The following is a 22,224-nucleotide window of genomic DNA, read 5'->3' on the forward strand; positions in this document are numbered from 1 at the left end:
GGATTTGACTGTAAATGCAGACTCCAGGGCACTAAGTGCTGAGGCTAAGAGCATGGAGTTCTGTGAATGAGGTTGATGTGAATGAGTTTGCCAGGGAGAGCAGGAGATGAGGCTGAGGAGAATTTTCAGAGAAAGAAATGGGGCGGGATGAGGATGCAAGAAGGAAGGTGGAAAGACTCTCATATACACAGAGAAGTCACTGAAGAGGAAACCCTCGACTAGAATCGTCCAGCCAGTCATTCCTGAGTCTAGTCTCTCCGCCAAGGACACTTACCAATGGCGGGAGAAAGAGTTGGGAATGATGCTCCTCAGAGACATTTGTCAGTGAGGGAGAGGGCGTAGGTTTTACAAAGGGGAAACTGAGTCTACTAAACAAGGTCGGGTTTGGGTGTTCTTTTTGTTTGTTTTTTAGATAAGAGATTTGCACACAATTATGTGAAAAGAGAAATCTCAAGAATGAAGGGGTTGATGTGTTTCTGTTCATATTTGTTCCTCTCTGGAAGGCTCAGAACAGAAATGGGAAGAAGCTGTCAATTGGAAGACCTGCGTCTATTTGGAGTGAATGGGAATGCATTGTGAAGGAAATCACCTAAAATAAATAATCACCCCAAATAGGGATGTATGTCGTGAAGGAAATTCCTTGAAATAAATAACCATTCTGTTCATTCTCACTTTGGAGTCCATTCAGATAATTTGCAATGAACTAGACCGAATTTCTTTTTGGACAACAATTCACAGCCCTATTTGCCGTATCACACTTGCCATATCTATCCAGGTTCAAGGTGAAGAGCTAACAGTCAGAGAAAGGCTCCATTTACACTTTCCCTTCCTACATTCACACTAAGCATCTGGTATCTTCTTTTCTTCTATAGCTCCAGTGCCCCAAGGGAGTGCCCCGAGTTCTAACTTTCACAACAGGGGAAAAAAAAATGAAGCCCACTGCAGATCCTGCTGTGGGGCTAGAAGTCATTATTTTCAGTTCTCCCAGATCTTATTTTTGAAAAATATAAATCAACTCTAATTAACCTTTATGTATAAACTGAGCTTCTAGTAGTGATACTAGGAAACATAACAAAATCCACTGTTGGTATTGATATTAGGCTTATAACCAGAAACCAGAACTCTTTGTTGATTCCTATCCAAAAGATAATAGTTTCACGGCTCTGGTGGAATAGTGGATTCTAATTCACACACTAGGTCATCGTCTTAAGGATTCAAGAAACGTGCTTAGCAACTACTGAGCGAAGGCCCTGATGTCAGGGCTGTGGAGACAAACTGAAGTTCAATGCACATTCTCTCTCAGAGCTTTCAACTTTCTTAGAAGAAATTAACTGGCCACAGAAATGAATTCACAGTAGTAAAGAGCCAGTATACATGGTAAGATGGTGTTGAGTCATCTTAGTTTTTTCCAAAATAAAGATAATTATACGAGTCACAAATGAAAGTGTTTTGTTGAAAGAAATACAGAATATCTAGAAAAAAATTTTCAAAGTTCCCCCTTTCTACCTCCCCACTTCCACATTCCTTCCCAGGCTTTTTGGCTATTCTCTCTTCCATGCACTCCATCGAGACATACATGTATATTTTATATAGCATGCACACTTCTGTCATTGCTTAGCATAGATTATCTCAAATACATTGGCCTGTGGATTTTTACTTAATAAAGTCTTTTTATGTCAGAACATATAGATCTATACTTTTCAGAGTCAGTGTGGTGCAACTACAGAATCTATTTTTTAAATGTACCCTACCAAAAAAAAAAAAAAAAAAAAAACATGTAAGTTCTAACACTTTTGATTGGCAAATACTTGTGATTACATTAAATTACTTCCCTGCTTAATTACTTATTTGAGAAGACTAAACCTCATAGAAATTTTTCTCTTTCATTTACAATCTTCTAAAAACATGGATTTAATGTATTATTTCGACATATAAAAAGCTTTGTGTTCTTAAAAGGAGTACTTAAGTAGAAAATACTGGAATTCTACCTTAAAGCATATATGAATGAATGCTGTGGATTCCGAAAGCAGAAATAGAAAGAAATTTTTAAAAATCTTAAATATCTAAGGATAATGGTAATTCGTCTGGTACCTAAATACATCAGGGCTTCTTAAAAATTTCAATTCTTCTCTCATTGTTGTTAAACTAATGAAATCTTAAAAACACTAAGCATCATCTACATTTTGTTTCAAGATGTATTTGTACCCACACATGTATTGAAAAGTGTCTGGGGAAAAAAAATGTGTTTTAACGGGGGTTAATTTCTGTGTGGTGGGATGTATTCAAAATAATTCTTTTTCTTTATGTTTTTCTTAACTTTATAATTTTAGAAGTAATAATTCCACATCATTTTCTTAATTAGAACAATAGAAGCAACAAGGTGAATTGATAATAAGTGAACTGAATATCTCTAGACCCAAGAATAGGAACTGTGCCTTCTTTGTATTTCCTCACTCCACTTTTACTGAAGTAACTGTTAATACAATTTTTTTCCAAATTTATAAGAACAAAATACCATTGGCTCATTAGGTATAATGTATAAAATATTAACATTGGGTCAAAAAAGCTTACAAATGGACTGGTAACATGGAAATAAAAACAATAGCCAAAGTAGTATATTCTAGTACTATTAGACCAGCACATAAAAATGCAAATCCATTCATTGACTAATCAGTTAAGTCTCTTGTTCAATAACTAATTTTTTAAGTTTATAATTTGGTCTTCAAAAGTTTATTCTTGTAATTTCCAAAAAAAGAGAGGGGAAAGGAGAGAGGAAGCTGTGCTTACTGGGAAAGTTGCAACATCCAGTTTGTAAGTACTTTTTGCTTTAGATATTTTTTTCAACTACTTCTCTTACATAAGAGTCCTGTAATATCTCCATAGGGAGAAATAACACTGGGCCACATTATGCCTTTTTAATATTTCCTCCAGATAGTGTTTACAAATCAACATGTAGGAATGACTCCATATTCAAAGTTATTAGCCAACTCTGGTGTCCATTTGCCATTAAGGACAATTGGTAATTTTAACAATCAATGAGAGTTTATTTTAGGAGAAAACTTACTGAAATTTGCAGGAAATAACCTTTTTGTTCCAAAACAGCTGTCATTGAACACCATTATATCTACAACAATTAAAATTATCTTTGGTGACTTTTAGCATTTGGCATTGCTCCATTATTGTTCAGTTAAATATTTTTCAAGTTTGCTAGGACTTTTGCCCACTGTGTGCTTACGGCCCTTTATTGTCAATATGTATCTTAGAATTCACCTTTGTGACATTACTTTTTTGTATTGTGGAAGGGAATGTAATTTCTGAAATGAACTGCCTGAGAAATCAAGTAATAATTATTAGGAAATTGCAGTCCATATCTGGAAGTTACATACAAAAAATATGACAATAATTTATTCCATGAGATTTGGCAACAGAAATCGCCTTCTCTCTTTTTCTAGATCCTTGCAAAAAATTTCCAGTTTGAAGAATTAGCTAATGTTTATCGAACAAAAGGAGCAAAGGGCGACATGTACTCTCATTTTGATAAACTGAATTGAAAATTGTGAAGAAAATTTCCAGACTGAAGTCACCCAGGCCATTCATGCAGGGGACTGTCAAGAGCAAGACAAAACAACAGCAACAACAACAAAAATCCCAAGCCCACTATTTTGCATGCCAAATGCTAATCATAAACATGTTAATTCAGCACCCATCCTGACTAGAAAAAAACAGCCAACCTGAGATCATGTAATAGGTAATCCAATTTAAATCTTAAATAAGAACTCATGTTTGTTTAACTTTGAAAGGAAGTAAATGTCTTCAGAAATGGTTAAGTGCTGGAAAAGAATAGCCTAAAGGCCTTAAAGAACTCACGTGGCAGGAGGGTAATACTTTTATGATATCTCAGGCCCAGATCACTGCTATTTTGCTACTGAATTTTAAGAGAAAAAATTTAATTGCCATTTATTTTCTTTATTCAGCTCCTCCCTCCCAAAGAAAATATGTAAGAATTACTATTCATTATTTAAACCTAGACTACAGACACTAATGTACATTTCTTATACTCTAATACATCTCTGAACACTTTCAATCCCATAACTAACCTTTCAAACAAACAAACAAATATTGGGAGGGACTTAGAAGGGCTGCTGGGGTGAAATTTATTTAAATAACTTCAAATATCTGCAGAATTTCAAAGCCCTTTAAGTTTTGCGTTATATGTTAGGGTATCACCAATTAGCCCAAATTCTCTTTGATGTTTTCTCTTATGTCACAACAGGCATTTTTATTTCTGAGTACATACTCCCCTCACATCCCCCTCACTCACCCAGCTCCACCCCTACACCCCACCTATTTAATACAATCAAATCCTGGGTTATTTTTGAGGAGAAATAGTAGCTAACAAAATTGTTTTCCCATCTCAGGAAGTTGAAAATTGAGGACTTGTAATATATTATTTAAAAAACAGATGCAAAACCTCCATAAAATTTAAGATTGAGAAATGACTTGGCAAATATGTGGCAAATGCTCCAGATGGTTCCAAGCTCTTACCTCTGGGCTAGGGAACACTGGCGACTTTGCTTTTCTTGGCATTATCTGAATTTTTCAGAAATATATGGGCTTACTTTTAGAGAGTAAAACACAGGGACCAGCATCCCATGGATCATGGGAAAACTTGAATAAAACATGTAAAACACTGCATTTTTTTCAAAGTAAAAAAAAATACTTTTGAAAAATAATCTGGGCCTCCAAGCTCTTCCTCTCTGTGGTGGAACATAAAGTATATTTTGGATCAGAACATGGAACATCAGGGACAATGTAGAACCTAGAAAGGAACTGCACCTGTATCCCCACCCAGAGCCATAAAAATAGAGCAACCAAGTAAATAGTCTTCCTAAATTAGGAAAAAGTACTGAAGTCCACTTTCCACTCACTATTATGCATAAAAGTGCAAGTTTTTACCTTGACTCAAAGAATATGAAAGGATTTGTGGAGAGTAACTATTAGTGATAAGGGATTGTTCAGAGTTTTATTACACTGAGTCATTTTAAGTCAAAGAGTAGATATTGCAGAATTTCACTCAGTACTTCAACAGAAAACAAGATAACTTTGAATTAAACTCAAGCTATTTACTTTGCAAGTTTTAAGACTCACTTGGTCAATCATTTTCCTCCAAAGCCGTACCTACACCAGAGAACACTGTGTCTTTGATGATTTGTCTCCCTAATCTCATGCTGTAGGTGGGAATGAATTTAACTTTAGCAGAATTCTCTGTAAGAAGAAAAAGTTTGACATAATGAATAACTTTGACATAATGGCAATTTGAGAAAGGAATCTTTTTCATGGGAAAATGTGAAGCAATGTATGTGGAAAGCTGCAAAATCTGGAGTTACAGGCTGATTAGGCAAGGCACATCTGGTATTTTAAGAGAATTAAATGAGGGCTAAAGACTTTTCTAGCAATAAAAAAAAGTTCATTTTAATGTGGAACAAACTATAAGATGGACAGCAAACAATATCATGGTTTGTTCCACATGTTAAAGGAGAAATAACTCAATGGCTAATATTCCAGATGGTTCGAAGCTCTTACCCTGGGCTAGGGAACACAGGTGACTTTGTTTTTCCTGATATTTTATGAATTTTTCAGAAATTTATGTGTTACTTTTAGAGATAGCAAGAGTGTAAAAGACATGGAACAGCATCCCATAGATGATGAGAAAACTTGATATGTGGAACAAACAAGTGAACGTGACTTTTTGGAAAAAACTATTAGTACAACTTGTTAAAAATTGATCAGAGTAGTAAAAGAATTCTGACAGAGGAGAGGTATAGAGGCATGAGATAAAGAGGGAAGTTGAGAAAGAAGAGGTGTATGACCAGATATGTGACTTTGTCATTGTTTTTATCCCTGCAGAAAACCTCAGACTAACAAGGAGAAAAGATTAAAGGAAGAAAAGCTGAACATTAGCTCTCCAGACCAGAGCTTTTGCTCATGTCTTATATCATTCCTTTACAAAAAAAAAAAAAAAATGTTGTGTTCATTTGGGGTATATTCCATGATAGAAAAATCTCCCCAATATTCTATTGTCTACCACAAAAATGGAAAGGCAAATGAAGTATGTGAAACTACTCTCAGACAGAGGAGAAGAAATATCGACCAGCTCTTCACCTTTGGATGTTGAAGGTCAGCAGAGGTGTCCTCACCTGGAGTCTGCAGTCAGGTGTCCTCACCTGGAGTCTGCAGTCACCTTGACTTCTCTTGCTAGTGATCTTAGCAAATGCTTGAGGAACCCAAGTTGCTTACACCAGTTCCAACCTAGCAACACAATCCGTATTTCTTTCTTCTTGGCACTTTTTTCTTATTCTTTCATTTTCTCCATTCATCAGAATTTGAAGCTGCTCTTGAATTTGTTGCCTTCCATTTAAAGTTTGATCACATAAATCATGATTTTATGTTCCAGCTATCCAATCAATCAATCATTTATCTGTCATCCATCAGTCATCTGTCATTTATTTATCATGTATCTATTTATTTGCTTTCTCCCTCTCTCTCTCTCCCTCTCTCTCTCTCCCCCGCCCAAGCATTGTGCTAGTACTAGAGACACACCACCAACCCATTCCAGACAGCTTCCCAATCCATATGCCAAGTTCTTTCCCAAAAAGGTTTGTAAGGCTTCTAAAGTTCTCCACCGTGATCACAAAAATAATTTCTCCTTTCTACTTTGGAAAACAAGAACATCAGCCATTATTTGTCTCCTAGTAGTTTTCCACATGCCAGTCATCCTTCTTGGAACGCCTTGAGCTCAGACCAAACCCTCCACTGGTGTACAGCTTTTCCCATGTGACCCTTTAAATAAATTCTAAGATTTTTCCCATAATTAATTAATCTCAGAAATCAAAATGAAACATGTCACCAGAGTCTTATTTAAAGCCAAGACAGTTATTGGCTATTATCCAGCCTTCTTTCTAAATTAAACAACTCCAAACACTACTCTCACCATCCTTGCTCGGAGAGATTAAGCATTTTCTCTTCAGAGAACTAGGGCACACTTAAGAGTTTTGAAAAGCCCGCCCTTTAACCAGGACCCCATTTATATTTTATCTCAATGATACATAAGAAAAATTTCCTCTAAAATATCCATGTGCTTTTAAAAAGATTGATGGAAAAGAAATTATTTCCCCCATCCTCAGCAGTAAAATGTCATTATAGCATTTTTCTTTATTTTTCGAATGATCTGGAATTTAGCAGTTCAAAATCTTTTCTCTGAGTCAGACTCTTTAAGCCTGGTAACAATTTAATGTACAATTATATCTTTATGATTTATGGATGAATTGCTTGAATTGCACTTTGGTGACTCAGCGCTTCCTCACCTTTGTCACTTGGGCAGTTTCAAGGATGCTGGAAAGGAAGCTGAACTGAGTCAGGATCCAACAGGTAGAGTCTAATCGAGGCGGTGGAGGTTGTGGTGGTGGTGGTGAAGGCGGTGGTGTGTGTGTATGCAGAGAGAGAGATTTAATTCCCAAGCCACATTTGACATTGTCATTTTTTAAGTCTCCCTTTTGTTGAGGTAGATTACAAAATTACTTGATTACCTATAACTAGGAGAAAGCTGACACCTTTATTCCCTCCCTCTTCCCTCCTTGGGTCTTCTCTTAGACTAAAGCAAAGCATTCCTTTGCATCAGGGCAGGGGGTTACCCCCACATCCTACCCTTAGCAAAACTGCATCTGGCCCCTGGGAGATGTGGATCAGGCTGTTAAGACCGCAGGCCCCAATACCCTGCAGTGCTGCTCACCAGGAAGATGCAGCCTCTGCAGCTCTGTGCCCCAGCTTCCTTTGCCTTCCTCCTCCATGTGCACATCCTGTCTCTAGGCCTGCTGTTCTCTTCTGTTTCTCTTTCATTCACTCACACTTTCTCCTCTCCCCACCAAAATCTCTATATTATTACTGAACATATTTTCTTTCTTGAATTTACATGAAAAAAAACTGGTGATTGGATACTTTCTTTCAAGATATCATTGTTGTTAACTTCTTTTCTAATTTTTTTCTGTGAGCCAGTAACCTTTGATAGAAAGAGGCCTTCTAAGCATGGCATGAAGAACTGTCACTTAGAAAATGTAGGAGAGATTCAACAGGCTTCTGTTAAATTTTTCTAAATTTCTGATGATAATTTTAGAAAGAAACTATCATAAACATTGAAGAGCATAATTATCCTTGGCCAGACAAGCAAATAGAAATACAGGCCACCCAGTCACATTTAAATTTCAGATAAACAATGAATAATTGTTTAGGGCAAGCATGCCCAAAGCGATGTTTGAAACACACACACACACACACACACACACACACAGAAACACACACACTTGCAGTGCATACATACATATGCTAAAAGGTATTTGTTGTTTATTTGAAATTCAGATTTAACTGGACCTTTGGTATTTCAGGCTTGACCTTTTTTTGTCATGTGTGATATTTGTAAGTGGCGTGTTTTCAATTTGGGGACTGCTGTGTGTAGAGTTCCTTGCTATTTCTTTTTTTAGCGTTTCCTGGTACACTTTCCAATTGAGATTCTATTGCTCCCAAGAAGGCCATCAGCAAGATCGTGAGAAAAATTATAATTAAAAGTTGTTAATTTTACTATTTACTTGCTCTGACCTGAGATTCTACAGTGTGTTTCCCATTCCCCTTCCCCCCACATTGATCCTGAATTCAAAATGGATGTATTGAGTTTATATTCTCCCCCTTGGCTGTATTTTTTATTTCACTTCCTATTCCATTTGAAACATAGATGATTTAATGAGAACAATGTACCTACACATTTAATCCCCATCAGCTCCCTCTGTAAAAGCATTTATTTACCTAATAAATACAGTAAAAGGGCAGCATTTCTGAACCTCTTATAAAACAGTCAGTTTTATAGTTGCACTAGGTAGACTTTTTTCCTTAATCTGTCTTATTTAAAGAAAACATCTGAAAGAAATGTGAGTACCTATAGCAGTAATAAGAGCTAAGCTTTACTGAGTATTCACCATTTGTCGGGTACTGCCAGAGTCTTATATAAAAAACACATTTAAATCAATCAAATCCCAAAACCAACGAGTTAGGTCCTACAGTAATCCCCTGCTTTAAAGATAAGGACACTGAGGCACAGATTAGTCAGGTAATACCCAGTTTCCTCTGTCACTAACCTCTTATGTTCGTGTGGCAACTTTGTCCCACTTATTGGACCAATATTGATCAGTGTAACTACTGAAGTCCTACTTTATTCAGATTTCCTTTGTTTTCACCTAATGCCCTCTTTCTGCATGCATCTAACAGACAATGTCACTTAGGTTCCTTTTGGCCACAACAGTTTCTTGTCTTCCCAGAAGTTCCTTGTTTTTGATGACCTTGGCAGCTTTGAGGAGGTATTTTGGAGAATGACCCTCCTACATTTAGATGAGGGTGATGGGTTTGGGGAGGAAGACCATCTTAGTAAAGGCCTTTCTCATCATACCGAGTCAACCTCGATAGTCAGGCCGAGGTTGTGTGTAAAGGTCTCTCTCTTGTAAGTGACTCTTCCCCCTCTCTTTTTACACTGTCCTCTTTGGAAGGAAGTCACTATTCCCAGCTTGTACTTAAGTGGTAGGAGTAATTACTGAATCATTATTTTAGTGACAGCTTGTTTTAGGTATAATTCATATACCATACAATTGCTCTATTAGAGTGCACAGTTCAGTGGCTCTCAATATATAGAGTTGTGCAAACATCACCACGATCAATTTCAAAACATTTCACCACCCCCCTAACAACCCCCTTACCCATTAACAGCCATCCCCCTTGGTTCGTCCCTCATTTCCTCTCCCCCAGCCCCCAACAATCTCTTCTGCCTTCTGTCTCTACAGATTTCCCTATTTAGGACATTTCCTATAAATGGAATCACACAGTATATGGTGTTTGGGGACTGGCTTCTTTCACTTTGCATCTTGCTTTCGAGGCTCATTCTTGTAAGAGGGGCTTCTTCCGTAGCTCATCCATTTATTGCTGAATAATACCTGCTGCACCATGTGCCATTTTTGCCTACCCATTCTGCAGCTGATGGACATTTGGGTTGCTTTTCCTGCTGGCTCTAGCAACAACGTTGCTATGAACACTCAAATACAAGTTGTTTTGTGGACACATGCGTTCATTTCTCTTGGCTAAATACCTAGGAGCAGGGTTGCTTGGGATAATTGAGCTGTTTTTATAATAAGAAAAACATGGTCAACTAAGCTGGGGCTGTGCCTGCTTTTATTTATCTGCACAGGCTAGGAAAACCTAGCCAATTGCCCTGTAAAACTATAACATAGGGCCCCACCTCTCATCTGCTGGCAGGTACCCAAATTGCAAGCATGCTGGTGATGAAAGATGAAAGAAAACAGCTTCATGAAGCCTGCCCACACATCTTAGTCCATAAACCTAGGCAGGTAACAGAGTTGATATGGCCAGAAGATATTTTATGTTCCAGTGTCTATTAAAAAGCTATGAGAAAGCTGTGCCTGCCTGGTCTAGGTGTTCTTCAGGGTGCACAGAATAAGCTATTTCCCTAAATATTCCCTTTGAAATGCTTCTAAGGTTGCTACCATCACAATAAGGACTAAATATTATTTATAAAGAAAACAGAAACAAAGGGGGTGGGCAGCAGCCAGCACTTTCTAGAGCGGGGCATGTACACATCATTTTAAGGAAGCACTTGGTAAAAGGGAAAAAGGAAGAGCTCAGACCACTTTAAGTAGTACCAGTTCTATACTGGAGAAGGAGAGGAGGGTCAGGAAAAACAATGAAAGAAAGTCTAGGACATCGCTTCTTCCCCTGAGCCATTCACCATGCTGAGAACTATTAATAGTTCAGGTCCTGGGCAGGTATCAAAAGTCAAAAGATAGTTGCTCATTTTCGTTTCATGGGTGGAAAGAAATTAAACCAAGTCGTTTGCAATTGATGTCAATTCAATGATTTCTTTCAAAATAAGCAGTCTATAAATGCCCTCGGCCATCTCCACTATGCCTTTGAGATGAGATCACCGAAATTCTGCAAGACGCTTGGAGAGAGTTAAGAAGGGCAGGAAAGTGCCTGTTATTATGAATAATGAAACACCAGGGGGTAGTGGCCACACAGACTATCAAGTCTTCCCTTGCTTGCCTCCCTGTTCCTCCTTAATCTCATACAGGATCCCCCACACAACTAGAATAAAATAACCCTTGACAGATTGCTAAGTGATTGACCTGTCTGCCTGTTCATAGACTTTTGCTGACTCCCGATAGAAAAGACACTTATCAAGCAATCCGAAAATGCAGGCACAGCCTGGTCACCAAGTGTAAAGAGGGTGTTATGCCCAAGAAGGAGAGACAGGAAATTGTTTCTTTGAAGAACACCCCCATGGTGTGTACCTAAAATAAAGTCCTTTGCCATGGTCAGATGGCCGAGGCCAGGGTGTGGCTTTAAATCGGGGAGCTCTGGCTGCCAGTCACCTGGCAAAAGCTAAGGAAACTGCTGGGGAAGAATGTGCTTCAGGAAGACAGGGAGAATCTCTCTTCCTGGAGACATTTCCCAGCAGAGCAACTGCCCCTCCGCCTGGACCAGGATAGCTCAGAGCTGGAGGGCAGGGACTGAGCCTCAGGGGAGCAGAGATGGGGAATTCTGCAGCCCAGAGGGAGCCTAGCAGGGTCCGGGTCCCAGGGAGACAGAAGGCCTAGTAACTTTATCCACAGGTGTCCTATTGGATTTACCCCCCAGCGCCACATAAATGCCAGTCTCTATGTGCTACATGTTGAGAAAAGTTTGAGAAGCTCCTATTTAAAAACAGCTTCCCGGAGGCTGACCTAGAAAAGCATTCTCTGTCAATCTTCCTCCTAAAGATAAAAGACAATAGAAATATTGCAAGCTGTTTCTTATTTAGCTTTAGGATTGGCTGTGACTTTAGATGGACACAGAACCGTGTCTAGTATCTGCAGGGTGAAGGAATCACTGTGTTTGCACCATGTGGAGGACTCAGCATCAAATAGCTCTTGCTACTAATTTGACGTGTGGCTTGGCAGCTGAAGTCTGAGAACCCACCTTTTTCCCCCTACCTGAGTCCTCCCTTGGCATTTTGCCTGATAGCCAGACCCTCTAGAACCAGGGCCCTGCTTGTTCTTACAAGTCTTTCCTCCCAGGAATGAATATCTCTGCTGCTGAAATCAAGCCCAGAGCATTCCAGAAAGGTAGAAAAAGACAAGCATCTATAGATAAACGTGGAGCGTCCAGGGAAATTGCACATAGTTTAGCACGACTAAAATAAAATGGAAAGATGTGAGAATAAGGAATTAAATAAGAAAAGTAAGTCAATGGGAAAAGTAAGAAAGCCCTCATTGGCATGTTAAGAACATGTCCTTCTCCTGTTAAGGACATGTGTGCCTATGCAGATATGAAGTGTAGCATCTATAACTAGTATACATATTTAAAAATCTACTTTATCATGAAATAGTAGAAATGTTCATTATAGATCATCTTGGAAATATAATGAACTTTTAATGAAAAGATAAAGATCACCTATTATCCCATTACTCAGTATCACTGGTGATATTTTGGTGTATTTCTTTCCAGATGTGACAGGTGTGATATATCATTATTTAACACAAGTAGAATGCTGTTTTCTTTTAATGTTATGTCTGATGCTGTTCCCGTGCAGCTAAAATTCTTCCAAAATAGAATTTTAATGATTGCGTTATAGTTCATCTTAAGTAGTGTAATTTATTTAGTCTTCTCCCAGCACTTGATGTTAGGTTTAGGTTGTTCTTAATTTTTTTTCTTACAAGTAGCAGTGCAATAAATGTTCTTATATTGAAATACTTAAGTTCTTTGATAGTTTCCTTGAGCCAGTTTGCTGGCAATAGACTGTCTAGGCAAAACCCTCATATTTTTCTTTTTATGAGTCTTCAGATTACATTCCGTCAAAATTGTATTCACTTTTAAATATCAGTGTCTCATTGCAGTCTGCTCAACACTCAGAATAAAATTATTTTTCACCTTTGCATATTGTAAAAGCGGAACACCATTTTTAATGGTGACTTAAAAATGTATTTTTTTCTTAAATGACTTGCCAATACCATTTTCTCATTTCCCATTAAAATTTTGTGTTAGAGCCTCCCTCGTGGCACAGGCAGTTGAGCGCAGCGCTATGAAGCTGTCCGCAGCCTCTGCAGCGTGGGTTTGATCCTGGCCGGCAGGCAAGATACCCACATGGAGCAGCAGACCTCTCCTGTCTCGCCCGCTGCTCCCCTCAGCAGTGTATTTCATCAGTCTGCCTGTTCTGTTCCCCACTCTGTCTCTGGTGAGTCCTCTTACCCTCCCACACACCTAGCCTGTACCCCGTTTCTTGTATGAATAAATAAATCTTCAAAAATAAATAAATAAATTTTTTGTGTTAGATTATTCATATAAATGTCCAAGTGAGCATTCGATTTATGGCCACAAGTTGATTTAAGTAAAAGATATTTCAGTTGTTTAAAGAAATGACAAAAATAACTCCACAAAAACCTAATTTAAGATTATCTTGGAAGTGATTAAATTTCTTCATTTTCATTATATCCCATTATTGATATTAAAGATAAACTAAAAATAGATAACCTTTATGATAATACTAACCTGAATAGAATTACTTGCTCTAAGTATGCTTTTACTGTAGTTACTCCTTCTCTCAATAGTTAGAAAGAATCAAATCTACTTTGTTTAAAAGAACCTATCTTCCATCTGCTTCTGGGCTGCAGGCCACATGTAAAAGTGTGGAGAAGCTGCCACCATGCCCTCTAAAGTTCCTCTTACCGGTGACCAGGCAAAAACCTTCAAACAAGGACTTGAAGGTACAATTTGGCATCAAAAACTTCAATGCAGATATATCATCTCCTACACTTAACAGAGAGCATGGACCCACAACGAGGACCAACAGGGTAGTTAAAATGCAAGATCACCAAAGAATTTCCTCCCCTAAATCAAGCATACAAATGCACAAGGAATGCTGAAAACAGATTTCCATCTCATTCTACAAACTTCAAAAAATATCAGCTATAATACAAATTTTATCAAGTTGAAAGGAGATGTGGGGAAGGGCTCCTGACTTCCCTTCTCAAGAGAGAGCTGCAGAAGGAGAATGAGCTGCTGGGAGGTCTGCACAGTCTGGGCAGTATGAGAACCAGAACTGTAGACAACACAGGTGGAGAACTTGTAACTCAAACTTGCTCTCTCTGATGGCAGATAAACAGTTCATGAGCCCAGCATAGGACAACTGAGAATTGGCGTCTCTTCCCCTTTGGCCAGGTGGAAAGTGTTTTTGTTTTTCAATCGGCAAATAGAGTCTCTGCATAGTGGGCATGAGAAAAATATTCAGATTGCACCAAAATAAAAGTTGAGGCACCCAAAGCCTTCAGATTAAATACACCTGCTGAGTGACCATGAAATACGGGGAATTCCTACAGACCTTCTGGAAAAGGGTCAAACCACCCACACAAGAAAAAGGAAATAGGCTGACTTGACACTTCTTCCCAGGAGCACACACCTAAAAACAGGAAGTAACATCTAAATGTTTTGAGTGACAATGGATTTGACTGACAAATTCAATACCCACTGTCATTCCAGAACATACAGCAGTAGCCAGCCTCATATAGGCAAGGCATCTGAAGATAAATCAGTTTTGAAAAATCTACTTGATGATATAATTCTCTCAACTAAGAGTTGAAATAAAATGAAAACCTGCAATGTCTGAATCACAGAGTAACCTATCTTGACTTAACTAGTGATTCCAAAACACTTTTCAAAGTGGTCCTATGGATTTGTTCCCCCATGTCACAATACACAGTATCACTTTCCCCACCCCTTGCCAGCACTGAATGTAAATCTCAAACCTCACGTGGGCAAGACGTTACCTCATTCCTGGTGTAATTCGCACTGCTGCTCTCCAGAGTGGCTGTACCAGCTCTCACTCCACTGGAAGCATATTAGCATTTATTTCACATTATTAGCCACACTTGACTCGTGGGGATGAGGGTGGTCATCACAGCCTGCAAATATGATATAACCTCTTTAAATACTGTTGGATCCTCTCTGTGAGAATCGCCCCCATCTTAGACACAGATCGGATATCACACTATATAGCATGACCTTTTATCACTCATCAACATATTATGTTTTTTCCAAAATACCACCCCCATGACTCTAACTCCCCAGTCCACCCTACCTCCACCCCCAAACCTCAAGAGAAAAAAATTAGAGATACTGACATTTGGGGACATCTCAATGAAACAAATGGGCCCAGCAAAGTGATATCACAGAGGAACCATCAGTTACCCACCCCTGCCCATGTGTGACACTTAGTCTAAATGGTCAAAGATCATGAACACGTTGGACATGAAAGACACATAAATGCTAAAAAATCAAAGCAAATAATTAGGGGATAAAAGAACTCAAAGAAAAGAAACCACATAAGTAACAAAAAGGAAATTCAATAATATTCTGAGATACAAAGAGGATACATATAGGTGAAATAAAAACAATCAGAAACAAGAAAGGGCTCTGATAAGTTAAAAATATGGTTGCTAAAGTTAAAACATCAATACAAGGATTAGGAGATAAAGTTGAAAAACTCCTAGAAAGTAGATCTAAAAAAAGGTGAAAAACAGAAAAGTGAAGAAAATTAGCAGATCAGGCCAGAATTTGAAAAACAGGGGGGAGGGGAGAGAAAACAGTAATAAATTATATAGAGTCCACTGAGAAAAAATATCCATGAGTCAACCATACCAAAGATGGACAGATGATAGATTCGATAGAGATATATGATAAGATCCATAAAGAGATAGATAGATAGATAGATAGATAGATAGATAGATAGATAGATAGATGAATGGATAGATGATGGTGGACGGATGGACACATGATGGATGGATGGATGATGGGGAAAAGGAAGGCTCTTGCTTTTGTAGAATGTGAAGCCCGTACTGGTGAATTTTAAGGTAATACAGAATTAAAATTATCATTTGCTGCCAAAGTAAAGTTTGGTTCAGGCAAGAATCATCAATGGGTGCTAAATCCAGGGGGAAATTTCAATGATGAAGAGGATGTTAGCATGGTTTTAAAGTGTTATTCCATGGATTGTTTATTGCAAGGAAGAAAAATAACTATCCAATGGAGAAAAAAATTAAATATCCAGTGGAGAAAAAAATGAAATAGCACCTTGACCAGGTGATCAAAATTAACATTGCCAGTGCGGGGCAGATGGACCATGGGGTCACCAGATGGATACAAGTACATCTTGTCACTTTTGTTGTATTCTGACCCGGAATACATATCTTGAATGTAACCACGAAGAAACAGGAGGAAACCAAAATGTGAAACATTCTATTTAAAGTAAAAGGGAGCGGACTTTATTTTATTAAAAAACAAAATGTTACAAAAGACAAACATAGACTGTAGAAATGTTCTAGATTAAGGGAGACTGAGAGACACATGACAATTAAATGCTATACCTGATCCTAGACTGTCCCCTGTACTTCAAGAGAAAAAAATAATATAAAATCCATTTTTTTTCAATTGACAAAAACAATCCATCAGGATATGATTGGCTGTTCAATGTATTATATTAGTGTTAAACATCAAACTTGATAATGGAACTATAAATATGTGATATCTTATTCTTTGAAATATATACTGAAGTATTTATAATTAAAGGACCATTATGTATAGAATTTGGTTTTAAATGGTTCAGAAAAAAATATTTTTAGTTTATACACACACACACATTCGGGAAAGTGTGTGTGCAAATGGGCAAAATGTTAAAAACAGGAGAATCTGGGGGAAATTATGTGATTACATTCATAAGTTTGAAGTTATTTACAAACAAGTTTTTAAGAAATGTCCCTCTTTACCTTTCCTTAAGAGGCTACTCCAACAAAAGGATGCAGTAAATCTATCAGAAAAGAAAAAAAAAAATCAACTATCCAGGGCAGAGGGAACCAAAACTTGAGAGAGGGAGGGAGGGCAATGCCCAGGAAGGCTGACAACTTTGCAGCCAAAAGAACAATTCATCTTCCCCGGAGTAGGAGGCTGGAGGGATTCCAGAAAGATGTCTCCTCAATCCCACTAATGATTGACACGAATAAATTGCCTCACATGCCTGCCCAGGAGTTTTACAGTTCTTTGGAGAGTGGGAAAAATTAGTGGAAGTAAAAACGAAAAAAAAAGGTTATTATAAATTCTAGAGAAAAATTATAAGAGAAGGAAGGAACATAACCATAATATACTACTTGCTCATGAGCAATATTTAGATGGTAATAGTCATGTAAACACAATATTCATTTGTCCAAAAATTGCTATGAAACTACGTTGAGAGTATGAAGGGAAAGCATGGACAGGGCTTGTAGGGGCGGCTGAGTGCTTGACACCCAGCCCACACAATTGCAAGTTAGAGGATGCTTATGTTGATCAGGAAGGGAAAAGCAGCAGAAGCAAACCATCCAGAAAAATATGGAGAGAAATGTCAGAAGAGAAAGAGAAGTAGCAGCAGAAAGAGGTGAAAGAGATTGAGACATGACTGAGAGACAGGAGGAGGTGATGTGGGAAGTGAACTGTCTCTTTGTTTGTGATAAGTTTTCTAATACTCTGATTTCTGTACAGGTCCCATGTTGACAGTAATAGGATGTAGGTAAAGCAGAGGGAAACTGCTGGTGAGAAGGGATTTAGCATTATATTGATGATAAAGTTAATCACGGTGAGTGTGCGTGAGCCTATTGGTTTTGAAAAGGAGAGGTAAAGGAAGGATTTGGGTTTTGAATAATTCAGGTATTTCCAAAACGACCCAGGAACCTGTCTTCATGACATGCTTTCCTGCTCTAGAAAGGAACTATGACCACGTGGAGTTTGACACCACATCAGAAAAGGAAGCAAGAACAGCGTGTTCTCATCAAATAGAAGATACTGTCTCTAATTTTGGATACAGAACAGGATAGAAAGGGGACACATGGATTGCTACAAATTGAGCCCTAGACCACATCCTGTGGCACAGCTGGAGAGTTATTTCACCTGCAGGACAGGTGTAGCAGAGCAAGGCCCAAGAGGAGTTTCCACACGTTAGATGGGTGGTAAGCCAGCATCTCCCTAGAGAAGAGGGACACGAGGGGCAGAGTGTAGGCGGGACACATCCCTCGGTCTGGTTGGTGGAAGTATCCAGGCTAGCTAGAAATATGCTGAATTTTCTTTGGCAAAAAACATGTGTAAGAATACCAGCGATTTCTTAATCCAATTTTGCAAGTACAAACAATGACTGTGTGTTATAAAAAGGGCTATTCAGATTTAGATTTCTTCACAGTTCCAATAAGGCAAAGATCAAATTTTTTATGTAAAAAAGAATAGACATACAAGCAGTGAGCGGGAATGCGTTAAAGCTTTAAAGGCAGCTTCATTGATTTATAGTTTATGGCATTTCAAACCACCGTATCAGTAATTCTTGCAAATGGGAGTTGATATGCAAAAAATGAGTTAAAATGGTATCGTTAAGGAGATTTTTCACTTTCTCATGTCAACATAAAATAAAATGAAGCCTGTGCTCTGTCAAAGGCTGATGAGGTTAATGTTATTGATTGAAAATACTTCTTGGTTATGATGCCAAGTAAAGAGGAACTTCAGGCCAACCATTTTGTCTTAGCCACTGAGGAAGGGGGCACAGAGGTAACTGACTACGGTCCAGAAAGAATGGGGCACAGATCTCGTCTTGCCTCTGAGCTTCTCCTTGTTCTCCACTTAAAAGAATCCTCTAATTTCTACCCTAAATATTTTAACTCCTCACTGAGATAGTATCTATGAATGAATTGGTCTTGAAAACATGGTGGTCCAATCGTAGAAAGAAAATCATATGTGGACTTAGGAAACCTTTGTAACCCCAAGTTTGTATTCAGTTTTCTGAAATTTTAGTTAAGTCACTTTGACTCTCACACAGACAGTTTTCTGATGTTAAATATAAAATATTTGGTCTGGATGATCCTTAAGTTTTCTTCTAACTCTCTATTGGTATTTTGCTTTTTAACACCAAACCCTAAAAACAGAATCATCTTCATAATTCCTTATGACTAATTTAAATATTTATTCTCATGATGTGGCTTAGTATTAGCTTCCCTTTTTACCCAGTGAAATAGGAATTGTCTCTGTGTAGTTCTCTTCGTACATTGCTTACTACAGCACCATAAAGACTCAAGGGCTTAATAAGTATTTTTCAATGTGATGATGATAACAATTACAAAGTATACTGCAAACATAGACATTCTAATGCCTGACACCTAAAAATCTCTATAGAAATCTGTCTGTTATTTTTGTCTTAATCATTCTTTTTTTTTTTTTTTTAAGATTATTTATTTATTTATACAAGCACTGGGTACGGTCAGAACCGCCGGAGGGTGAGAGAAATCACCAGAGCCAGAGCGGGGAGCAGAGCAGGCAGAAGGACCGAAGTACACTGCTGAGGGGAGCAGCGGGTGGCAGGAGAGGTCTGCGTGCCATGTGGGACCCTCCTCCAGTGGCCAGGGAGCAGCCAGGAATCGAACCAGTGCTGCAGAGGTTGCGGGCAGCTTCGCAACCCAGCGCTCAACCACTGCGCCACTGGGGAGGCCCTGTCTTACTCATTCTTTCAAAGACCAAGGATAAAACACTGATTTTTGCAGAAGAAAATATATTGAATTTCTGTATGGCCCATCCCTAGCCAAACTGTTAGTTAATTAAGCTTACAGTGACCCTATGAGAAGCATCTTTCCTTCCTGGCCATTAAATAGCCAGGCTTTACTTAATCCATTCAAAAAGTATGTAATTTAAGTGGACAAAAAAATAGTTGAAATAGAGGCTAGAAGAGATTTGGCCCTTGGGAAGACTGAGGTATTTCTTTTTTTTTTGTTAAAGTATATTTAGAATGAGAAAAAAGCCTTTTTGGGACATGAAAGAAGGTAATTTGTTTATAAATAAGACTTACTTAGGTTTGTGGTCTCCAGGATTTGCCATAACATGTTTCCTAGGACAGGAATTCCATACTGTTGAAAAGGGTGCAGTGTCTTCCAGTCTAAAATGAAAGTTGAGGAGGCAGAGGTCCTGCCCAACAGCAAACATGAAGCATCATTCCAAATGATAAGCTAAAGACAAAAATAAAATGACTGAGAGTAGGAGAAAAGCAGAATTCCTGGAAGCTTTATTGGGTTATCCAGGTCAATTCCTTTTTCTATAGCATGGGATTTGCCTTTCCAAGACACCCTAGCTATCAACACCATAACAGCCAGCATGGTGTCTAGCTTCATTGGGTATTGCATCTTTTTTGCTTGATTGCATCCTGTGCTTGAGAGATCGTTTCTTTGTACTATTATTTCTTAGAAAACAAAGTCTCACTTTGAACATTCTCCTGCTTTACACTGCTGCTAGGAAAATGGGATGGCTTTAAATATGCTATAGGAGTGACTTGGCTTTTTTGCATGACATTTCAAGGGAGGGAGAGCTCATGAGGTCAAATGCTATTCAAAATGTCAACATTGTCTGACAACATTATTCTCACAACTCAAGGTGAGTGAGGACAGAAAGTCCACTCATTAGATTATAGACTGACACTCAGATATTTGAGTGTCTCGGCACAGAATTAAGGCTCACTAATCATGATATAGGTCCATCAGGACAGCCAGGCTGAACCTCTCAGTAATTTAGGATAGATATGCCACCCATCAAAATCTTCTCTGTGAAGAATTTCTTTTTAGGGTTCACTATTACCACCTTTTTGTGGGTCTAGTCATAGTAGAAACACGTAGTTTAAAAAATCACTTTGATCAGGCTGACCCCCAGGAAAAGCAGGAGCTGATCATTCTGACTCATACTCCCCATTTCTGACTCATACTCTTCATTTCTTTTCCACCTTCCCTAGCAATCTTTGACTATATCACTGCTCATGAATTTCTCCAACAAAAGGTTGGAGGAAATTTTTAAAATATGGAGCTCTAATGAGAAGAGGCGGCTGAAACTTTACCATGAATTTAAGAATGATTTTCAACCAGCCATTCTTTTGAAGTCTCTTAATGAAAAATTTTCAGAATTTATCACCTGTATAAACAGGAATTTTGAGCCAGGCAAATCAGTGAATATGGACTAGATACTACTTAAAGTAGGGACTTTGTCATTTGAACTCTGACCAGCACCTAAATGTTTCAAGTCTTCCCCTGATAGGAGGGAGTCTGCTGTCTCAGGAGCAGGAAAACAGGAAGGAAGGAAGAAGAGGCCAAGCTTGGAGTCCCTGGGCACATACTTCACCCTAAAGTCATTCCCAAGAGCCTGCCTCTGAGCACTAACTTCACCATGAACAAGATGCCCACTGAGCCTTCACCTACAATGCAAATATCCCCAAAGATAAGCATGTCTTCATGATCAGGCATCTTCCCCAACTGCCGCAGCATGATTTCTACCTTCTGATTTCATTGTTTTTACTTTTTGAGTCTCTTTGCTTATAAATGACAGAATTTTGTTCTCATAATCTTGCAGGCTGGGAAGTCCAAGATCAAGCCACCAGCATGACTGAGTTCTGGTGATGGCCCTCTTCCAGGTTTGTAACTGTCCTCTCCTGTGTCTTCATGTGGAGGAAGTGGGAGGAAGCTCTGTGGGATCTGGGGAGCTCTGTGGGATCTGGGGAGCTCTATGGGACTCCTTCACAAGTGCACTGAACCCAGTCATGAGGGCTCCATTCACATGACCTAGTCTGAGTCTATTTTTAGCACGATGGTGGCCTGAGAGCCAGTTTGAGGAGTATGTAGGAGTGGTGGTGCATTAGTGGGCAGTGGGGTGGTACAGCGATGGAGGAAAGGAGGTGGTGATGAACCAAGCAAAGAAAGTTGTGCAAAGCAAGGGCGATGACCCAGGAATCTCCGGGTTGAGATAGTGAGTGCCTGTTGTCTGCCCGGGAGCTGTATGAGGACATTGGGCAAGCAAAGCAAGGAGATGAAGGATAGTTAAGAGGCTCCTGAAATTAATTTTATCTTTATGATTTAGGTTACTTCTAGCCCATGGCCACCCAGGGAGTGGAAGAGATGACTAGGTTTTAGCTTTGGTGACAGGTCCACCTTGGGGAAGAGGACTGTAGAACTGGAGTGGGTTTTTGCTTACTGTGGGGTATGTGTGTTTGTGGAAACCGGTCTCAGGAATTTGACATCAGAGCAAGGACTTCTGATGTGACCAGCA

This window comes from Talpa europaea, assembly GCF_964194135.1.
Source record: "Talpa europaea genome assembly, chromosome: 11".
Lineage (NCBI taxonomy): Eukaryota > Metazoa > Chordata > Mammalia > Eulipotyphla > Talpidae > Talpa > Talpa europaea.